A 9,382-nucleotide genomic window follows, 5' to 3' on the forward strand; every position below is an offset into this window, starting at 1 on the left:
TGCTTCCTGCCTGAAATTGCTTTCTCTGGATGCAGCTCTGATTTCCCTGTCATGATACGTGTTGTCAGGCTTTGTTTCCTCTCAAAATTATCATTAAAATGGTACACTGGCACGCAGTCCCATTTGTCACGGTGGGGGATTCTGAAATATTTTCAGTTATTTTCATAATAGCAGTTGGTAATTTCCTGAAGCTATGCATTCTGATTAAATATATTTTCTTTCTTCAGTCCTCTGAAGCAGTGGTAAAAAATCACTGCTGTTTCATTTTAACCTCTCAAGAGATGAGCAAAAAATCAGTTGCCTAGCAAGCAGAAGTTCTATTGCCTGTGTTAAAAGGTCAAGACAAAAACGTGCTGAAAACTTTTTGGATGCTTCTATAAAGACATGATTTATGACTTGGGAGTTGTTTATTGCACCAAAGGGGTCTATCTGTATTTGATCCTGTGCGTCCTGCTCTCACATACTTAATGCCACTTAAAGGAGAGGAGTATCTGTATTCCTCAGACAAGCATTCTGACATTTCAAAAAGATAACAGCTACCTCTCAGTTTCAATAAACTCAGCAATGTGCCTGGAAAATCATTTGTCATTGGGTATAGAAATGTCAAAGTTCCAGATTAAGCGATAGAGGCATTAAATTCTTTTCACTCTTCGACCATGTGCTAAAATAAGCAGCAAATGAAAAGCTACTGTGCTTATTTTCTAAGGGCAGCTACTACATTTGGTAGTACCTTCCATGGAAATCCATCACACAATACACGTATTACAGTTCTGAATATTTCACCTACTCTAACCTATGCTATGCTTCAGTTCTCAAGATCTTTGTCTAGAGCAGCTCATGTGTCACACGTAGCAAACATGCTGCACCTCTCAGTTGGGTGGATGTATTTCTGGGGTGCTACAAGCTCAACTTATTAAGAGTGCAACATTAATTCCATACAGAAACCTTTGGAAGTGAGAGCTCAGTCTGGATTTAGGCTTTGCACAGACCTAAGTGGGAGGGAGTACAGGGAATTTATGTGTTCTACACAAAGAGGCTTGGCACACCTATAGCCCCTCCACTCTGGAAGCGCAGTAACTGCCTGGCTACCAATGTTTTTAAGGGACGGGGAGGAGATGGAACCACGGCTACCTTTCTTGTGATTTGTAAGAGAGAGGAAAAATCTGCAGGAAAAGCAAGGGAGAGCACCTCTATCACGTAGAGTGGAAAGCCGTCCTGTCAGCCACACAGTACGCCAGAAGGCATCATTGCATCCTGCGTCTTCTACAGTATAACCAGAAAGTCTGATAGACAAAGCTTTCACTTTACTGCTCACATCCAGTAAGAGATCTGTCTGGACTAGGCAACCAGGGTGAAGCAAAATGCCTCCCCCTTCCTTATCTGCTGCTATGGAGGTGTGAAAAGTGGATCATACATCAAAACGGGAGGAGGGAGAAAGAAAATTCTTATCTCCGTCGAACTCTCAACCTCTGCCACCAAGTTCCCAAATTCAAAATGCTCCCTTTCCATCGCAATGCATTGGTACAAGAGCTCCCCAATGACCTGAGCCAGCGAGCGTGTCAGCTTTTTCTGTCTCATCCATCCCAACCCAGACTGCTGGTTAATTCAGGCCTGGGTCCTGCGGTGAGCTCAGGTGGGCTGGCACAGCCTCTGAAAGCAGCTGGACGCCAGGCAGGGTCAGCATCCACCTGCAGGGACTCTGTGGCAGGGTCAGGACTCTGGCAACGGATCCAGAAATCAAAGTGGCTACGAAAACTTTCACGGAAGCATTAAAATAATGTTCCCTTTGTGTTATTTATTATTCTTTCCCTCCAAACTTATCAGTTATATCAACCGCTTTTTAACTTAGTGTTCTGGAGGCAAATGCACTTGCGTTCTCACAGACTTCTCTTTGAACTGATGATCTGTTTCAAAATGCTTTTCAGCTTGTTAAAAAAGAAAAAGAAAAAAGGAAGAAGAGGGGGTTATGAGCTAATATCCTTCCTAATAACCACAGAAACCAGAATCTTCTGTAGAAAATTAGCATTTCTCTCTTCTCTGGCGTAAATCACTTTAACCCACTTTCCCCATTTGCCTGATGGTGAGCGATTGCAAGGCAACACCACACTTGCAGGTCAGCTGCCACTTCATGACTATGCCGATGTCAATTTTTTTGAGGCCCGCACTAAATTTTTATCAAAGATTATGTTGCCATTTAAGATTAAGAGCATTTAAAAATACTTAGCTAATCTTCCTACTGTAACACTTGCTCTTGCCTAGTCTAAAGCTGCGTTGCTACAGCTGAATATTGCTTGGAGTGTCTAAATATTTGGAAGTAAAACCTGCCATTTTCTTCAGTAGTATAATGAAGTAAGGTATAAGATCAAGCCTTATCTTAATTATAAGGTGTCCTTTCTCTTACTCTGCCTGCCTTCCCTGTTTTTCATGCCGACAGCAACTGTTTGATTTGACTTGAAGGAAAACTGAACGGCTAGCCTGAAGTAGCAGATGAATCACTCTAGTATCTGATAACTTTCCCAAAAAAAAGGCAGCTCTCTCCAGGAGCAAATTTCAGTCTCCATCGCTTAACAAGCTTATCTGAGCCTGTGTCGTTAGCAGGGACACGCTCACACTGAAAAGCCGATTGCCGATGGTGGGATTTTCAGTGTGTTGCCAAACTGCCGAGTAGGAAGTGGTATTCCTGATTTCCAGCCAAACTTCAGCACATAGCCTGTGCCTGAGCAAGCTCTAAAGTGTAACAGATATATGCCCTATTGCAAAAGTTCCCAACCACGCAATCCTGAAAAACGTAAGGTGCTCCTCAGCAGGTCACCACTGGTGCTGGGGCATCTCCTGCTCTTGTTCTTCTCAGGTGCTGCAGAAGTCCCCTTCCTGCCGGCAGCCCAGTCACTACCCTTAGAGTCTCATCCAGACACTCCGCTACTTCAAAGAAGTGCCAACTAAAGATGGGTTTTCATAAAAGTAAGCACTTCAGTACAGCGCAGAAACCTTTTTAATGCCGAGTACCTCATTAAATTGTCAACTTCCTTGCAAACAGCGCTCGGAGCAACGAGAACGCAAGCGCGGGGGATAAAATTCACCAGCGATGTGTGCCGGTAAACCAGGACTGCCAGAGCCAGGCGCTCAGGGCCACGAATTAAAGCGGCACTTGGTTTGCACCTGAACCCCAGGAGCCCGGTGAAGCCCAGGGGAGAGCCGGGGCTGAGGGGCCTCCAGGGAGCCGGGCTTCCCTCCACCGAGGCGCCGAGTTCGCTGGGCAGCATCTCCCTCTGGAGGCTCTCCCCAGATCCTGCCGCTCACCACCGGTCCTGGCTGGGCAGGAGAGTCCACCCCAAACCACCATCTGAACGTCAGGCTTGGGCGAGCCTGGTTTATTTTAGTGCATTTTAGCAAGCACCTGGCTCAAAATAGCACGTTTAGCCTAAAAAACAATAGCATTCTTAAAAATTAGTATTCGGGGATTTTTTTTTTAAATCTGTTACCTAGTCTGTGATGCCACTTTTTTCCTACAATCCTGATCATTAGACACACACTTCTCCTAAAAGTATGGGGAGGCTAATGTAATCAGATGTAGTTAGAAAGTAAAAGTTGAGGGTTTTAAGAACAACAGAATCTAATCAAACACAATCAATGAGAGTTGTCATCACTGTCGCAGTACTTACAGCAATTTCCCTTTTAAATTATCCACGTGTTTTCACCAACACAGAGGCTAGTCATTCAAACCATTTTAATTATATTTTTATATCGCTGTCTCATTTTTACTTGTTTGGGTTTCTTCTCTTTACTAGATCTAGTTCTTTGGTGGGATCCACACAAGCCGAGGTTGCTCACACTGCTCTGAAGCTACAATTGGGTTATCACAGCCTTCAGAAACTTGCAGACGAACCAAAGAAGATTGAAAAGATGGAACCAGAGTTTTCACAGAGATCCAGTGATTTCAGTAATGCTCTACGGAGCCCCAGGGTCTCTCTCCCTCGTCACAGGGGCAGCAACACGCCACCTCATTTTTTTTGGTGAAAGCCATAGAGCACTCACATGCATTCAGCATGACAAAAGATCCAAAGTGAAAAAATTCTAGCCAGGTTCTAAAATGTCAGGTAAAATGTCAGCTAGCACTGTAATAAAAAAGCAAAACCTAACGTAAAACGAGCACTCTGATTAGCATGTTGCTTTTTAATGAATGTTACACATTCAGCGAAACCACTGGGCTTCAGAAATAACAAAGTACCGACTGAGTGAAAAAAATCATTGCAGTTCACTGGTAACTCTCATGAAAGCTCCTTTATGAAGTGAGTCTTTCTTTGGACATTTATTTAATTGGACACATCTTAGGACCAAATTCTCTCATCAAAGGGTTGATACTAAGCTCTCACTAAAGTCAATGGGACCTTTATGCATCTCAGAATAAAACTTGGCATTCATTGGTGTTCCTCTAGGGAGAAGGCAGAGTAAGGAAAAAAAATGTATTTTTAATTAATGTTGTAAAAAAAAAATTGATATTACAATTTGTGAAATAAACAAATAGATAAAACCATATGATTATAAAAATTGATTGCTATTTATAAAATTCTTTGAAAACATACATTTCTTTGCACTTGGGTCTTACCAGAGGGTACATTTATTTTGTTCTGGTTTATCTTCCATTATGTTCATGTTGCAAGCTCTTACAGAAGTTTCTCTCTAATTTATTTAATAAAATATCCTTCTTTTATTTTTTCCACATTCAGCGAAACCACTGGGCTTCAGAAATAACAAAGTACCGACTGAGTGAAAAAAATCATTGCAGTTCACTGGTAACTCTCATGAAAGCTCCTTTATGAAGTGAGTCTTTCTTTGGACATTTATTTAATTGGACACATCTTAGGACCAAATTCTCTCATCAAAGGGTTGATACTAAGCTCTCACTAAAGTCAATGGGACCTTTATGCATCTCAGAATAAAACTTGGCATTCATTGGTGTTCCTCTAGGGAGAAGGCAGAGTAAGGAAAAAAAATGTATTTTTAATTAATGTTGTAAAAAAAAAATTGATATTACAATTTGTGAAATAAACAAATAGATAAAACCATATGATTATAAAAATTGATTGCTATTTATAAAATTCTTTGAAAACATGCATCTCTTAGCACTTGGGTCTTTTACCAGAGGGTACATTTATTTTGTTCTGGTTTATCTTCCATTATGTTCATGTTGCAAGCTTTTACAGAAGTTTCTCTCTAATTTATTTAATTAAATATCCTTCTTTTATTTTTTCCCTTTTCAGAAAAATACCAATTTGAAATTTTTTTTACTAAAGATTATTAAATAAAATAGAAATAGTACTTCCAGCATTACTGAATCCTTAGTTACTAGAATCAGAAATCACAAGTCCTACCAGTCACATAAACCCAGGAACAAGCAAATCTTTATTTCAGTGGAAAAAATGGTCAGAAAGGCCAGCTACCCTGTGTGTTAAAGAACCACATGAATCACAGAAAGGGAGAACTTTCTCAGCTGTTGACTTGCTTAGCTTATCCCAAGTTGAAGCATAATTATCCTTTCTCTGTATTTTTATTTAGAAATAAAGAGGCACGAAGGAAGAATCTGCCGTAGACTCATAGCCAGCTCCCAACAACCTTCTACTCGCTCTGCTCCGACTACGTACTGCGCAACTCAACACTTGTTCCACTGCCCTTCACGGACACTCGCCATGGTTTTTCAGTTGTTAAACGTAGTCCTTTGAAGAGGGAACAGTCTGAAAAACCTTGTCTCCCTCACTGTTCTTTGTACCTTTCGAGGCAGATGACTTGTTCAGCGTATTTCTACTTTCTTGCCAATTAGCTTGACTATGCATTTAATATTTAAATCTATGTCGTCGAGTTTTCTGTAGTTTTTATATTGTTCCACATACAAATCTAATGGAATATACTTGGCCTAGAAACCCTGATGACAGCCAGATCGTCAGGTGTGCAGCCATCGTCACAGCACTGTCAGCGTCTTCAAGAAGCAGCCTTTTGCAGGCTCCGGACACTGAGGTAGGATGCCCAGGCCATGGAGGCCTTGGTCTTTGTTTTTTTCTGTGCCAGACAATTATCTTATCAGCAAGTAATGTTTACGGTTGTGACTTTTGTGGGGTTGATATTAAAGCCTTTTGACCTAAAGGGCTCTTTGGGGATCTTTTTGGTTTGCCAAGTCACACAGTGATGTTAGGTCATTACCATTTTCTGCCCCAAGTCAGTTTTGTGCTCTTCTCACTTATGATCCATAGGGAGATGCTGCTGTTGACACATCCCGGGTGGAAGGTACCAGCCACTTGGTTAGGCTGGCCTTTGGAGTTCATTTAGTCACCAAGGAACCGCTGGCAATGCACAACTGCTATGCAGTACAGTCACAGCTCAGGCGTTGCATCTTTCGTCCTTGGATTTTTCCTTGGTGCCAAAGGGTGGTAACTGAACTAGACGGTGGGAACAGCCTGGCTTTCTGATTGCTGTACTCAGTGCTTTCAGAGGAGAGTTTTCACTTCTGCTGGAGTCCAGTCTACTATACCATCTTGAGATATCGATGGCCTGGAGACATTTATTTCCACTCTGCTTGAATTTCAGGAGTTGATAAACTTGACATTTTAAAGTAGCTTAAATTTTCCTATTGGTGTTGCTCATGGAGGTAGCTGGTGTACTTACAGATTTCTCCAAACAATAATGGGCAAACTCCCTCCTCTGACATTAAATTCAGACCATTTCTTACAACTCAGCCCATTAGTTACCTTAGCGGTGCAGTAGTGGGACACATCTGCTCAAACTTCATCCAGATATAATTTGAGAAGGTTTGAACTGACTTCATCAGGACTAGGACTTGTTTATATGCCTCTGATTAGCCTAAAGAGTAAGATCGCCAAGCTGCCTGTTTAGCTCATGGAGAATGACAGACCTTTCTAGATGGTGACCCAAAGTAATTAAATTAGATGCTGAATGAAGACCTCTCCTGTTGCCACTCAAAATAGAAGATCCAAGGAAGAGTGGCCATCTTAAAAATCAGCCTTTATGAATCCCACATAATGTATCCAGTGGAAGAGTCCCCTGAACATTATTAGAGATGAACCTAAACTAAACCCTGCGCAGCGAAATTTGTCTTGCAAATGGGGAAAGTGAAATTTGCAAAATATATCCTCGATTTTTTAATCAATTATTATTACCCCCCTGTACCCAAGGGAAGTCTACTACAGACCAGGCAAACACAAGAGCAAGGATGTTCCTGACCATGAGATGTTAAATAAAGTATGTCCTGTAATTTCTCTTCAGATATCTCACTGAAAATGTTCCTGTCTAATCCCTAACACCTGCCACCTGTTATACAGGCCTCCAGTAAGCTGTTCGTCAATGTTGGTACAAGTGTTCACTGTACCGAAACCAGTCTTCTCTTTTTTAACACAGTGCTTTGTGACACACAGTATCAAATGTTGTATTACACTCTAGACACACTACATCTCTAGTAACTCTTAATTTTTTTTTTTTTTTCCTCAGAAAAATGTGACATTATCCGACATGATTTTATCTTTGGAAATCCATATGTGTGCTGGTCATCATTCTCTCATACTTCAGACATTCAAATACATCCTTTTCTACCATTTGTAACAGTAATTAACCGTAGTTAAACATGCAACTTACTGAATGGTAATGGTGGGATTCCTCGCTCCAATTTTTTAAAGAATTGCATCCTTACTCCCCTACACCTCTCTTGTCTATTTACAGTTTTATTGTCTCTTTAGCTAGCTATACAGATGTTTGTCTTCAGCTTTTCCCAACTGGTTACAACTTTTCAAAATTCATTGTAGAGGATCAGATCACTATTCTGACGTGTAGGCCATTTGAGCCTAAAGATCACATGCAGGTATTTTTTACTTCATTTTTTTTATAATTAGATAATCTGATACAATTGTTATGCAGTTCTGTTATTACGAGATTACCCCACGTCTTTATTCTTTTTGATAGACCCTATAAACATCCCATTTGAATTCTCAGTAATTTGTTTTTTATTGCTGTTCTTTTACTGTCCAATATACTGGAATGCCTTAAGTATCCTATTATTTTTTGGCATCGGTTTCCTTTGAAGTTCAATGGGACATGCAGAACTACTGCCCTTTGCATCTTTCCACAGCTGCACCCACAAAATATTGTGCATTTCTAATATAAAAATAATTATTTGGTGGAATAACAGCAATCCAGAGGATACTTCCCTCTAATACTTGGCTACACTGGGTGAAAGTTTTGATCACTGAAATATTGTATTTGATCATTGAAATAGAAAAATATAGTAATATAATGGAAAAATTCAACATGAAATCTTGGAGTAATCTGAGTTGATGGCAAGTATCCAACAGCTTTGTAGATTAGAGCTATGGCTTCATAAAGAAGAGAATTGCAGAATTATCTGTATCTATAATGACACAAATTCCCAAACTATAAGACAAAATACGAACATTTTAGTATTTTCCTGATACTAACCTTAATTAAATTAGATTTTTACAGCTACTGCTATACACTTTTAGAGTTAAAAATACTATCAAGTGTAGGATGTCGCTAGATAAAGAACAGTCATCAAATATCTCATAAAATATCCACGATGAGGAGCTTCAGTTGCTGGTACACGAGCTGCCCAAGTGTCATAATAAGACAGAGTTACAGGTGAAGTTTCTGGAGACCATCAATGACTGCTTCATACAGCCGAAAATCCTACAGAACAGGGGAAGAATCACTTCTGTGGATTCAGTCCTAAGCAACATTTTGGAGTCAGTTCAGAGCTAGTTAGAGCTTGAAGCACTTATAGTTGAAGCTTTTGGAAAACTCTGTAACTGGTGAAAGACAGCCATATTTTTCCGGCAGCTGTGTGTGACCAGTATCGCTAGTAAATGATAGCTGGAGCACATCAGGAGGGCTCCTGGACTGCATCCTGTGCTGTCCAAAGAGAAGCCCTCTCACACTCACTGGGAGAGCTCTGTGATAGGAACCAAAGTCCAGGAAGTGGCGCCAACCAGCAGTCGAATTTCAGAAGCATGCTCTTGATCCAAACCAAAACACTAATGTAGATGCTTTCCATTTATCCCATGGGGTCGTGGTTAAGTCCTGCTATTAAAGGTTTTCAACCCTGGTGCTGTGTCACGGTGCTCCAGTTCTTCACGCATTCTATTTCAGCTAATAAAATAAAATTAAGACTTAAAAAAAATACTGCTTGAAAGTAGGAAACAGGTTTTTGAGTATCCTGAAAGTGTAATTTAGCTTTCTGGGCTTCTGGCTTGAAAGGAGGTGTTTTTCTAAAATAAACAGGAGGGGAAAAAAAAAGGAACCTTTGCAACTGAACTCAAGCATTTCACAGACCTTAAGAAGGACTGCGCTAGTTATGATTTACTAT

This window comes from Aptenodytes forsteri, unplaced genomic scaffold (genome assembly GCF_000699145.1).
Source record: "Aptenodytes forsteri isolate BGI_AS27 unplaced genomic scaffold, ASM69914v1 Scaffold212, whole genome shotgun sequence".
In the NCBI taxonomy this organism is placed as follows: domain Eukaryota; kingdom Metazoa; phylum Chordata; class Aves; order Sphenisciformes; family Spheniscidae; genus Aptenodytes; species Aptenodytes forsteri.